The 14,567-nt window shown below is 37.1% G+C and overlaps 1 protein-coding gene and 1 pseudogene across 6 annotated transcripts in view; one reads left to right on the forward strand and one right to left on the reverse strand.

Moving 5' to 3' along the window:
* The window catches only part of PDE4D (phosphodiesterase 4D), a 1,269,731-nt gene that overhangs the window by 868,118 nt on the left and 387,046 nt on the right, over positions 1 to 14,567 (forward strand). The gene's annotated exons all lie outside the window — the stretch shown is intronic.
* Positions 1,457 to 5,194, reverse strand: LOC109453217 (leucine-rich repeat-containing protein 34; annotated as a pseudogene).

Genomic DNA, 14,567 nt, shown 5'->3' on the forward strand with positions numbered 1-14,567 from the left:
CCCCACATTACTGGTAAGTAATCACTTGCCAGGGGAAAAAAAAACGTTTAGCCATGGGGTCTATTTATATTTAGTTGCCTGTAAGGAGTACTTCAAAGTTATGTCAACCTACCTGTTAGTTCCCAGATTTCTTTTTATCAGGATCCATTCTTTAACGTTGCTGGGAATAATCAGGCTCTGCCCAGAAGTGTTTCCTTACTTAAAGAAAATTAAATTTTGCCCTTTGGACTATGTTTATACCAATTTTGGACTAATTTTGTGCTTTGAACTAATTTGCCCTTAATCACTGTAACAAATACAATTTATTAGGTACATATTCTAGGCTTTCTTCTAGGTTATTATTTCTTCCTTCCTATATTTCATTTTTCTTTTTCTTTTGTAAGAGAAAATAGAATGATTCAAACTGGATGGAACTACGTTAAGGGTCATACACCTAGCTTTCTCTGACCTGAAAATCTGTGCTTATAACGAGACTAAACTCATTCCTATTTATAGTGTCTGGTGGGATTAAAGAGATGGGAGCTGCATGTAAGAAAGTAATCCTCCTACAATTTGCTTTTAGCCCTTATTTTCCATGTATGTTGAGAGTATTTCTAGTCAGAATTCCCATCTTTTAAAGCTGTTAACAACTAGCACTCAGTCTCCAGTAACTTTTTAATTAGTTTGTGAAATATTAGCCCTTTAATTAGGCCTAGTATGGCTAGCTAGCTGTCTTCAGCACACATTTTAGGTAGGCATTAGTACTGTAATATGGAACTGGTTTACGATGTTAATTTTAAAGTTTACAGGAAGACAAGTTTTATGAACTATGTTGAGAGACTTTATGACCTGTCAAAAACAATTCATAAAATTCCTATTTTGAAGGGGAAATTAAAAGTCAAGGTGAAGGAAAGGTCATATTCATGCATTTGCAGGAGATGAAGGGCACAGATAAGATGCCTTTGAAAGTTAATGAGAAAGCTACTTGTCAGGCAAGCCATTCAAGAGTAATGTCCGCAAGTGAAATGGGTTGTTGCCTTTGGGGAAATGATTTACACTGTATGAAAACAAAGAAAATCATCCTGGTTTAGGAGCTGGGATGAGGGCGCACACCTCTCTTCCAATTATTTGGCTCTCCCTTCTTTCTGTTTTCAATATCAGCCTTTGCATATGAAGAACACTGTCCAAACTGGGCTTCCAGTCAGGTGTGTACTTGGTAGGATTTTAAACAATAAGATTGGCATGGGATGCTTCAGTGAAAAGGCATATGTACTTTAGATATGTATTTACTTAACTTTTCTTTTCCATAATGGACAGCTATATCTTTTACACATTTGACAAAAGTCACTTGTTCTAATTTATGAAAGAAAAAGTTAATAGGCAAGAAAACTGTACTCTCTCTGAACATAGTAAGACAAATATATGTGGAAATTATTTTAGAGCTTATTTTTCATAAATGTTGACATATTGTACAAGACTAAATAAAACCTGCACTAGCTGAGTGGATACAAGTTTCTCCATAAATTGGTGTCCCATGATAGTGCTTTTGAAGGCCATGGGAGACTCCTGCAAGATACCCCTGTCCATCCACCATAAATGGCTCCACATCTGTATTGTCTGGTTTTACACAGCCCATTTGAATGAAGTCTGACTATGCCACACAGGTAGCCTCCTCAAATTTGTTTCCCCAAATGTGGCTGTTAGAGAGTGTGGGATTTGTTTTCATTTGTTGTGAAAGTGCAATACGTCCCTGTCCCTCTGTGTTGTTTCTGACTACGACAACCAGCTGACATCAAGGTAGTGCAGGCTTTCTTTCAGATACAGAGCAGCACATAACCGTTTTACACCACACTTTCTTACGTGTAGCATGCTTACTCATGTGTAGTTCAACAAGGCAGTGATTTTCTTTTAACATGTGGCCTCAATGAACTGTGGACCCTTCCTGTTCACTGTACAGTATAGGTCGGTTTAGGTTTATTCCTTTAATTATTTGGTTTTGATTTAGGACTGTAGCAAATGCTATCACACTGTACATTCCCAGGTCACAGTCACCCAGATCTAACTTCTCTAAGGATGAATTTGTAGGATTGCCGCAAAAAAATTCCATTTTTATTTTTGATCTTGTTTCCAGATATTCTTATGTATTTCAGAGTTGTATTCTTCTGGAGTGCTTTAGCAATCAATTGTCCACCTTCAGGGCAAATATCATTAACCATTACTATATGGATTCATCTCTAAAATTCTAGAAAGAATCCCAAAATCTTTACCTATTACTCTTGCCACTGGCATTAAGTGATTGCTACCAGCAATGTTAAATGTGATTCCTTCCAATCCCTTTTCAATTTCTTCATCCACTCCGTGGAGTACATGAAATATAAAAGGGTTAATTTTCTGGAACTTTTCCATAGATTATTATAATGTTCCTGGAGACTGCCAGTAGGTTCTGGAACTTCCTTCAGGACTATCTGTCACACAAAAGGAGGACATGCCATGGGAACTTGGGGCTCTCCTGCCGTTGTGGGGCACCCCAAAGTTCTGGCCGCAGCTGGGGTTCCGGGGACTTCTTCTAGCCGCACCACCTCAGATCCCCAGCCTGCTGGGAGGAATGACTGGCGCAATCTGGCAGCTTAGGCTCCAGTGCCCATTGCAAGCATTTCTTCTGGGCCAGTCAGGCGTGGAAGAAGCACATCCTGTCTCTTACCGCTAGAATGGGGCTCAGAGTCGGGGCGGGAGTAGGGGACTGAGACGTGGCTGGGGCAGCATCCTCTGGGCTGTCTGTGTTTACTTTTTATAGTTCAACTGGCTACATGGGAACAAAGTCGGCTTAATAAAGTGTTATCTTTTGGAAGGCAACATGCATGATTAAAGGAATATGTGATTTCTCTTTTTGGAAAACATAGCCTTTTCCTTCTCTTCTCCTGTGTCTTTCTCACTTTCCTGTTGTCTGACTTGCTTCTAACAGGGATACTTACGTCCTATCCCTGGTCATTGTATATATGTTTTAAACCATTTTAATGTGAAATAAAGCAAGTTGTCATTTCTTAACCTTTTTTTTTTTCATAAATACAAAAATAGAATCTTGTAAACAAATTATCTTGAACACAGAGTAGCTACCTCTGGAAGCTTGACTACTTGGGGGCTGTAATATGTTACACTACCACCTTAAAATTAAAGAAAAAGTGATGCTAGAGGAAGGCCATAGTTAGATCCGACCGAACTGCTTGTCACTTTATATTCTTGAGGACTTTTTAACCATCTTCCTTTTTTGGATGATGCATTTTGTAGCGGCTGTCACTTGTGCAATTGGAAAAGGAAAAGGAAATGAATAGCATCCTTTGAAAAAGTATAGAGGGATTGAGTCTATGATGATCCTTAGGATTTGCAGAAGCCTTTAAAGCTATTTGTGCCGCTTTGTGGTGCTTTGTGCCTTGTGTCGGTTAATATTTCATCTTTACTCCATGTTTACGTTCTAAGATATAGGAGATGTTTTTTAAGTTGTTCTAATGACCTCCTTCCCCACTCTACCCGCAAGTCTTCTAGCTTCTGGCCAACCCTATTGGCTTCTTTAATTTACTCTTCAGAGTCCTTTCACTCGTTAAAGCAGAACAAAATGAATGCTTATATGCCAAGACAGATATGTGCAAAATCTCCTAAAATGACAATACAGGTTCACCTGCGAATGTGAAACATAAAAACATTTCCATGTAGCCTCTGATGAGTGTGCATATTAATAAGGAGGTCAGTTCACAGTTTGCTAATATTATGATTAGTTTTTTGTTTTGTTTTGTTTAAATTGAGGTGAAATTCACCTAAGAGCTATTTGTGTTTTTGTGTTTTTGTTTGTTTGTTTGTTTGTTTTTAATTTTATTGGGGAATATTGGGGGACAGTGTGCTTCTCCAGGGCCCATCAGACCCAAGTCGTTGTCCTAAAATCTAGCTGTGGAGGGCATGGCTCAGCTCCAAGTCCAGTCGCCGTTTTCAATCTTTAGTTGCAGGGGGTGCAGCCCACCATCCCAGGCGGGAATTGAATCAGCAACCCCATTGTTCAGAGCTCGTGCTCTAATCAACTGAGCCACCTGGCTGCCCCTGTTGTGTTTTTTTGTTTTTTTTCTAAGTTATATTTCAGTTTGTAGTGGAGCACCTCAATCTGCTAAAAGCATCTCTTTGTATAAAGTATGAAGTTATATATATGAAGTGCTTCCTCTGAAGCACTGTTTTATTATTTTAAATATACCACGTCTTGGACATGAAATCAAGGTTTCTAAATGTCTAAAGCAAAGAAATATTAGAAAGCTAACAAAACATTTTCTGGTAAAAAAGAAACAAAGGAAATCAACTTCTCATTTTGCTTTATTCAGATAAAAATAACTCAAGGACTAGCTAAACACTAGTCGTAGTGAAAATGAAGGTATCATAGGTCAAGGGATGCTAGACAAATGATGCTAAATTAAAGTTCAGTCAGATTCATGAGTTTGCACTAAAGAAATTTCGCTATACACTCTGTAATATTTAAAACTATTCCTTGGATCATTTCACTGATGCAATTGTGGGGGTTTTTTGTTTGTTTTGTTTGTTACTGTTACCAACTGTGTGCAACAGAATTAACTAACATCAAAATAGTGACCTCTATGAGTGGGAGTATAGAATGCATCTTATTAGCAAGAATCTGTGTATTGTAGGAATGGAAAGCCGCTTTGATTGATGGCACAGCACAATTAAAATAATGCATGCTGTGCTAGGTTGTTTTGTTTGTTTGTTTGTTTTTGTTTTTTAATCAATGGTTTGTTGGTGAAGAAAAATTAGATAGGGAAGAGACAGATTCCCCATCACTTTCCCTGATGTTACGTTGCAGTATGCTGTTTTATTAAATTCTGACAGAATGATGTAACTCAGTTGCCTCAGAAAATTATCTCTGACAAGCAGCACTTAAAACGGAGAGAATCCACACACTTTAGTATGTGGTTTCTAAAGCTATAGTATGTATAGACTGGTGCCAGGCTGGCTCCATAAAATTCATTTGAGGTTCTTATTTAAAATGGAAATTCCAAAATCTTACCTCCAGACGCTGATTCGATAGATCTAAGTGGGTTGTGGGAACGTCGTGATTTTGCCAAGCAGCCCACGTGATTATTGTGACACACTGAAGTGGTGAGAAGCAATACCTTGGGTCTCTGTCCTTTGCAGCCAGCACCAGAGAGCTGTGCTGCCACCACATGGATGTCCCCTCCTCCTTGTAAATGGGAACTCTTCTACTCCTCTCTCAAATGCCACATTTTCTCTTGGGACTCTTTCTTTTGTTTGGTTCTTGCCTGTCAAGGAAGAGAGGGAAGCGTCATTTCTTCTGCAGGAACTGTTCCTTTGGCTTTTGATAAGTGACAAAGTGAACAAATTTCTTCACTTGGTATGTCCTGGGCCTTCCACTGCCTATTCCTGAACTGTCACTCATTAGAGGTATGCCACGCAAGTCTCCTGCATTCCCTGTGTAGAGGGCTTCCCATGAGCATTACATACTGTCAAAGATATCATAATACCTGCACAAAGGCTGACACGCTGATAAAAAACACACACATTTGCCAGTTATGATTTCAATGTAGCGTTTCCTAAATAGCCTATATGTAAAGCTTACTAGTCTTTGCTGTATGCAGCATCTGATTCTGTATGTTAGCTTGGGTGACATCCATGTTAATCATGACCCCGAATCTCATAAAGTGTATCCTTCTGCCAACATTGCCATGTCTCAGATTAAAGGAAGCCCATGACCTCATAGTCATGACAATAACTGTTAGCAAAACCTTGTTTCTCTCATAACCTGCCAGTGTCAGGCATGTCCCTGTCCTCTCTTCCTCATGCTGTAGGGACACATGACGTTGAAGCTCTGAATTAGAGGAGACGTAAGAATCAATGTCTCCGAGTTTACAATGATGGAAGCATTATTATAGGCAGTTAACGAAACTGTTACAGTACAAAGGAAGATGATAAATTAGACACCCCCAGGATGGAGTCTGTGATAATATAATAAAGAACAATGCTCTTTTAACTTTCAGAATAATGCCCATCTTATACTTGCTTTTCGTGGCTATTTCACATGCTTTATTTGCCGGGTGGTACACTACATTAGGTGATTTAGGAGTTTTTATCCCTATATCAGTGTTTTGTTAAGCAACTGGGCACATCCATGAATTCACTTTAATCCTTCTCTTTTTTTGTTTTGTTTTTTAGGTAAGTACTTTTGGTTTTCCTCTTCCTTAATGCTGAAAGAAAATGCACCTGTCTGATGTGAACAAATGGCTTATAAACACACAAAAAACAAATTATAAAAAGTAATGTGAACAGTAAACAATGACAACCTACCTGCTACCGGTAAGAATTTTAAGTGCATTCAAAATTCCTCTTTTTTTCCAAGGAATGGAATTAACAGTGCAAGATGATGGGGGCGGCGGGGGGGGGGGGGGGAGGTGTTGGTGGAAGGGACTGTTGCTGTGAGAGTAAGAAGATTACAAGGAGCGTTTGTGACATATTTATTCATACTGCTTATTGGGTAGGTGAACAGCTGATGGTTCTGAGCTAGCTTGCCGTTGCCCAGATTGAAAATTAGTCACCTAACTGCAGCTTGTAAACATTTTCTGGAAACAAGATGTGGGCAATGCTGAGGAGTTGTTTGCCTGTCAGTTTGTTTCTAAAAAGGAGTAAAAAATAGAAAAAAAATTAATATTGTAATATTTAATTTTCATTTGTATACGTATGACACTCCCTACTTACATACTCTAGTAACATGTGATCATGAGCAGATGTATAAGCTTCTTCCAGAAAAATCTTTAAGCTTTTGATGATAAATGGATATAATCTGGGTGAAAAGAGAGAAATGCTGATTGACTCAAACATAATTTATTTCATATATTGCATGTATCTTCTCTTTCTCATTTTACATATATAGCTTCTATGTACATATCAAATAACATATACAATACAGTTGAATTCGTAATGCTTCGATGGCATTTTGCCTTTACTCTCAGCCATTACTTGGCTATGGAATTCAAGATTTAAACATGTATGGTAATAGTATATGTTCATAAAAATTTCAGTGTAGCCTGTTTAATAATACACTGCTTTTAATTTAAATTGAAATTTACTATGCAATGTAAGTGACTAGATATATTAATAGGGATATATTACCATTTAATATGAATAGATCGCAAAGGTCCAGAGTTGTTAGAGACTGCTTCCAGTGACAAAGTTATTTTCTATGCCAGTTACTTTGCTTACCTCATTGAGTTTCGTGCTCTCCTGGGCTATCATACCTCTGCCTTTGCTTTGTTTAGTTTTTGTCTGTGTTCAGTTACGACACCATATCCTACACAAAACCTTCCTCAAGTAGTCTAACACAGACTGGTTTATCCTTGCCCTAAAATCTTTCTTCAAGAGAGTCCATGTATGTTTGCTGGAGCTCCCATAATAAAGCACCACAGACTGGTGGCTTAAGCATTAAGCAATTTTGTGTGTGTGTGTTGGTGTGTATGAGGTCAGAAAATTAAGTTTGCAAATTTTCCACCGTGCACTTACATGTATGTATGTATGTATGTATTTTTTTTTTTCTTGTTGTTCTGGAGGCTAGAAGTCTGAGATTAAGGTGTCAGCTGGTTTGGTTCCTTCCAAGGCCTTTTCTGCTTGTCTTGTAGATGGCCATCTTCTCCCTGTGTCCTGACATGGTCTTTCCTCTGTATGTGTCCTAATCTCTTCTTAAAGGACACCAGTCATATTGGAATAGGGCCCACTCTAAACACTTAATTTTAACTTAATTACCTCCTTAAAGACACGTATATCCAAATACCGTCACATGAGATTAGGATTTCAACATATGAATTTGGGGGTGGGGGATGCAATTCAACCCATTATCATCCTTATTACAGTTTCTCAATTATTTTCTAATCATTCCATGAAAATTAGTTCTGTCTTCCCCAGTTAGAATACAAGTCTCAAAGATAATGACTGATCATATTTTAAGCTGTATTTATTTTTTTCATAGTACCTAGAGGGCTAGGCACATAATATTAAATAATAAATATTTGTTGTTTGAAAATATTGGAAAAAATAGGGTAAGAGTACCAAACGAGGGTCCTTTTGTCCCTTCGTCTGACTTCAAGTCCTTTATTTTGACAGAAAGAAAGCAGTACCATAGGTCTCTGGGTCAGGCAGTGGTCAAGTGCATGGTATCCACTTCATTCCTGGGAATCCAATCAGCATTATGGTCAGCAGAGGAAATGTGGTGCAAGGAAATGCTGATTTCTGCAAATTTGTACAAGTGTGAGGAGCGTTGAACCCAGGCACATACCACGGAAGATGAGTTGGGCTTTTGAAAAATAATTATCTAATTAAGAGTATTGAGAACTAGAGGAAGATTCTTGGAGGGTGAAATGGTCCCAAGGTAGTATATTCATTATTGTGGAACTAAAATACATTTCAGTTCTTGAAATCACGTTTTAAGTTCTGAAATTCTGCTTAATTCCTTACTGATAATTCTAAGTGTACAGCACCTTAATTTACATGCAAGACAATTACCTCAGTAAATTTTCAACACTGAAAAAGTTGACTCAGTTTGTATACTTGCTTCAGTTTCTGTAATATTTTATTTTTCACAATTTCTAGAGCCAGCATTCAAAAGTATTTTAGTGCTTTAAAGTAGAATCATTCTAAATTCAAATGATACAGATGCTCATTTAATGCAGTTATAAACATGGTTTCGTGGCTTTATAGAAAATCCTAAGAAAATACAAAACCCCCCAAACTTCAGCATAATCATGTTGCTTTCTCTTAGCAGATGTGTATCCTTGGGCAAGTTATTGCCTAGTTGCTGGTATTAAATTAGTAAAGAAAAGCAGTCCAGTCCTTGCAAAATAGTTTAGTTCAACAAATGTTCTTTTCCTTTATCCCTATTTCAGGTTGAATTTTGCTCAGTGGACTAACCATCTACAGTAGAGGAAGGGCTTAGATTTGATTGATTCATTCTTTCATTTCAATAATCTTCAAGTGTTAGTATCCACTGTATCCTGGTTTCATACTAAATGTTGAGTAAATAATGGTAAGAAGAGAAAACAGACACAGTCCCAACTTTCATGGAGAGATGGGCATTAACTAAAAGGTCCAAAAATATATGTAAAATTAAAGCAATGATCAGTGTTATGTTATATAGTGCTAGCAGATTTTGTAACAGAGATACCCATATTTTTCAAGGGTATGTGGGAGACGTCAGGAAACATTCCTCTTAGAATATAAGTGAGTTGAGTTTAAAGGAGTGTGTGTGTGTTCCATAGTAATAGTAGTTAGAGTGACGGTGGTGGTAGTGGTGGTGGTGGTGATAGTGGTGGAATGGAGAAGCAGGAGGGTGAAATAAATAAAGATGAATATCAGTGAGCAGCAGGTGCACAGTCCTGATGTGGGAAGCAGTATGCAGAGCAGTTTCCCAAAGGCTAGTGAGGCCAGGATGCAGAGAGCTAAAAGGAAAACAGCGCTTTATAAAACGGTGGGGACCAACTGAGGCAGAGCGCTTTAGACTACATTAAGTAGTTTGTCTTCTATCCTAAAAATGATGGGGAATCAATAAAAGGCTTAAGTGGGTGGGAAGGTGAGGTCCATAGCATATTCAAATTTGCATTTCTAAAAGATTCCTTCTGTCTTCCAATGCTTTTGCAAGAAAACAGAAATTCAGAATGTGTCTTTATAGCAAACAGACAGAAGTTTTCCCACATAGGTATTTTTTATTGCATTAATTTTGCACATGTGATTTCTGAATGACCTGAGATCTTTTAAGTTCTCAACACATTCTATTTTCTGAATCAGTGACACTTTAAAAGGAATGTTGATTTAAACCTCCAATTACAGCTACTAATTTGACCCAATTAACCGAAAAAAAATTCTGGCAAAATCCCTCTACTAATTTCACTGTGCAGTTGTATGATCTAGCAATGGAAAAATTCAAACAATAGAATCATTATCATAATTTCCCTTGGCGTACCTTTGTTATCACCAATGAACCCATGGCCACCTGGCTTTAGTAGAAAGCTTATTGAACATGTGATTCAGTGAGAGGACAGCCACCCCTTTTGATCCTTGATGCATCCTGTGAACCAGGTTGGCACCAGTCATAGATTTTAATATGGAAATACTTTTGCTTTGATTCGCTGGCAAGAAACTTTACTTGGAGATACTGTGTATGTGAATTTAACCTCATTTTCCATTTCTTCTTAAAGCTTTTTATGTGAACCTTCTGTAACAGTGAATTACCATAATCAGTAAAGATTCATATCAGAAGTGTAGGGAGTTGGAAGGACTCCCACATGGTTCGTGTTTTCACCACAAAGCTCATGTTTCAGTGAGATGCAAATACATCTCCATCCTAGCATTTCAACTGAGTCCTCTAGATTTCATGCTCGATATTGACCTAAACAAGTCAAACATATGTAAGTGAATTCCATTCATGGATAAAAAAAAAGTGTGGCTGGTCGTATATGGTTGACAGTTAGGAAGAAAAATGCATCTATTTAACAAAGACTGACTATTGTGTATGTGAAGAAAAAAAATGATGGTAAGAAAATTTGGAATTGTACTCATCTGATTCTTGCAAAACCCCAGGATGCTCAAAACTATTCAGATTTGTTGGAGATGTTAGAGGATCAGTGTGCCCATCATTTGGCTAACGTATGCCCCGCCCCCCCGCCCCAGAGTCTCCTTGCCTGGCAGCCTGAACCGAGACACTGCTGGGATATCTTGGTATCATCTAGAGATGCTAGCTAATCTTGCCAGAGTAGAATCCAACTAAACTGCTCTGTCAAATCACACAATTAATTAGATAACATAATAACATAACTAAGACTAAAATAATTTGGGAAAGAGATATGTAGATAATTGAGGGTAAGTTGCTCTATTTGCTCTTCTCTGAAGTTTGTTTTTTTTTACTTTAGAAAAATAACAAGTGATGATTAAATAATTGCCTTAACTGAAGTGTTAATTTGTTCATTCCAAACAATTTCATGAATGCTCTTATGTTATTTACTTCCATTTCCTAACATGACCATCATAGCATAGCTAATCTCCTAAGAATGAGAGTTTGCAAATACCAACCACGTTGGCTAGTATCTTTGTTAACAAAACACAGTAATTTTTGCATTAAATCCCAAATACTCGATCTATTTTTTCCATTGAAAACTCTTAAAATGGAGAAGAAATAGGGACCCGATAGGATCATGAGTGGAAGAATCTAATGGAAACCCATAAAATGGATCAGCAGATTCCAGAAAAATCTGTCTAATTCACAAGGTAGCATGTTAGGAAAATTAATTTGGGGATCTAAAGAGCAATCCTTAGGAAAAAGTCTAATTTTCTCTGAGGTAGTAACTCGTTAAATCCTACACAAATAAACCAATTAAAACATTTTGACTGAGAAAATAAAATCAAGCATATGAACAAACCAGTGGAAAAAATATAAAGTTCAGTCTGTAAGTTGTTAAGGTTTTTATCATCATGTATTGCTCTTAGCTGAACTGAGTGCAGGTAAAAGGTCCAGAGCATGGTGGCTTCATAGGCAGCCAGAATGGTCTAGAGAGTAATTTCTTAATTACCAATTGACTCTATTTTATATTGTCCTTTAGGAAACTAAGTTTCAAAACTCTGTCTAAAAGAAACCTAAGAAGTTTTAATTTTTTAATTTATTTTCATTTTTCTTTGTTATATAAGGATGAGGTTTTCTGTGTGTGTGTTTTTTAATAAAAATTCCAAATACTGCAGAAATGTCTGACAGATAAAACTGCATATTTGCCATCTTCTCTCCCGTCCCCTGAGATAACTATTTCTAAGAGTTTTCTATGCATATTTAGATTTGTTTTGGTACATGTAAATATATATAATTTTTACTGCAATGGAATTTTACTACATACTTCCAACAGACTTTTCTTTATGTAAAATTTCTTAACTGTGTATCTACATTGATACACATTGCTCTGTCTGTGAAGTTGTAAATAGAACAAAGCAATATATTCCCTAAGAGAAGCCCTAGATATTTGAAAGTAGTCCATACACATTGCGGTCAATTTATGTTTGCCTTTGCCTGAGAAAGCTGACATCCTCCCCATCCCGCCTTGAGAGCAACTGGATTCTGTCATGGTGGCTGCATGTCCTGGCAGAGCTCATGTGCCACAGCAGTAAGCAGTATGGGTTAAGGAGCAGGTTTTGAGTGATTTACCAATCAAACGTTGGTAAGAAGAGAGGAGGCTGTGGTTCTCTGGCCCTGCATCGTCCCTCTTGCTGAGCCCTTTTTTAGGACAACTGTAGAGAGGAACCTTGTCAGTGGGGGGACAGACAACTCTCTTGCCTGCCAGATTGTCTAGGTTTAGACGCCAGCTCTTCAGAGGAGTTGTCTAGGAAAGCCAGCTGCCCAGCCTCAGAGACCTTAGGAAAGCTGCATGTTCCTTCAGCCAGGAAAATGTAATCAACAGTCTCGTGGGAAGCTGAGTGTGGCTAAGGCCTCTCCAGATGAGAGAAGAGGGAAGCTGCCAACAGCTACTGGGTTTCCCTGGAAATAAGACCTAACTGGAAAATAAGCCCTAGCATGATTTTTCAGGATGACATTCCCTGAACATAAGTCCTAATGCGTCTTCTGGAGCAAAAATTAATATAAGACCCGGTCTAATTTTTGGGGAAACATGGTAGTTCATCGTCTAAACAACCCAGTGTGAGCTATCAAGGTCATTTTGGATACCACCCATGGTATTCTTCTGGTTAAATCATTATTCCTTGATAGGCTTGAATAGTAACAAAACTGACATCTTGGCATAACTTTCTGGTTTGGTGACTCCTGTTTAATTTTCTAACACAGTTGGTTTCTTTCATACCCTCTTACAAGTGATTTGGTGTCATTTAATCCTGCCATGCCTCCCACACAGGAAAGATAATGAAAATCATCCTTTTAATTATCGTAATAGTTACTTGGTCATTATAATTTTTATAGAAAACGTGTTATAATTTTGTTGAAATAAGTTTACAATAAAATGTTAATTCATTTTCCTATGGATTATTCATATTTATTGGTTGGTTCCAAAGTAATTGCGTTTTTTGGCATTTTTTTAACCTTTTAAACTGCAATTACTTTTGTACCAACCTAATACATCTTTCAATTTATATCTGTATAACATACACATCTAATCAATGTGTATATATAATTTTTGTCCTGAACTTTTTTCACTTACATTTATTTTCTAAACACTTTTCTATTTTATTTTCACATGATTATAATTGTCCTCATTTAATGCCTTTTAACATTACATTATAGAATATCCCTAATTGTTAGAAAGCCTCTCTCATACTGATTTGAAGGTTGCCTGATTGTAAGTCAGTTATTGTTTTTAGTTTTGTGCCTTAGAAAAATGGATGGCTGGCTTCACATGGTCTGTGGACCCCAATATTGTATGTAAAATTTTGTACAAATGTGTAGTATTCTAGAGAGTATGTACCTGGATTCATTAGATAAAGGAGATCTATAATTAGTTAAGAACCATACAGGATTGAGTCAACTCTCCTTCCACGGATTGAATAAGTTAAGTGGGTGCCTAATTAGGGCCATAAAGTTAGATTTTCAGACTACTAGCACTTGCTAGCTACCGTGTTTCCCCAAAAATAAGATCTAGCTAGACAATGAGCTCTAATGCATCTTTTGGAACAAAAATTAATATAAGACCCAGTCTTATTTAACTATAAGACTGGGTATCATATTATATCATATCATACCGAGTCTAATATAATATAATATAATATAATATAATATAATACCCGGTTTTATATTAATTTTTGATCCAAAAGACACATTAGAGCTGATTGTCCAGCTAGGTCTTATTTTTGGGGAAACACGGTACCTTTAGTATGATTTCAGTATCATAGGATCATCTGACCAGCCAAGCTGTTTCAAATTCCTGTTAGATTACAACTTTAGCTACACATTTCTTTCACTTGGGAAATCTGAAAAATACTGATGCTGGCCCCCACCTTGGAGATTTTGATTCTACTAAATGGTCAGGGTAAAGGTCAGGTCAAGGTGCAGTCAGAGTTGAGAACCACTGGATTTAAAGTTTGAATGAAGAGAACATGAGATAGGTAAGTGCTGTTGGAACTATCAAGATAGAAGGCAAAAAGAAAACTCTGTCCATCACCACTTATTTGATCCCTTTTACCCTCATTTACCACGCCCCAAGAACTAACTCTGGGTGGTGAACACACAATGTGATATATAGGTGATGTAATACAGAATTGTACAACTGAAATCTATGTAACTGTACTAACAATTGTCACCCCAGTAAACTTTAATTTAAAAAATTATCATAAAATAAAATTTAAAAAAATCAAAAAAAAATCTGGGCACTCACCTGTCTTTCCAGTGTGAAAATATTTTACTTATCCGAAAGCTACCCCACCACTTCAAATAAATACTTAAAAAAATTAACCTGGTCTTTTGAAACATCATTGTCTAAACTTTAACACAATTTTCCCCTCAAATTACTAAGGGATGAAGTAAGCGATAGTTCTGCTTTGATAACAGTGAAACTAAA

Source organism: Rhinolophus sinicus, linkage group LG03 (genome assembly GCF_036562045.2).
Source record: "Rhinolophus sinicus isolate RSC01 linkage group LG03, ASM3656204v1, whole genome shotgun sequence".
Classification (NCBI taxonomy): Eukaryota; Metazoa; Chordata; class Mammalia; order Chiroptera; family Rhinolophidae; genus Rhinolophus; species Rhinolophus sinicus.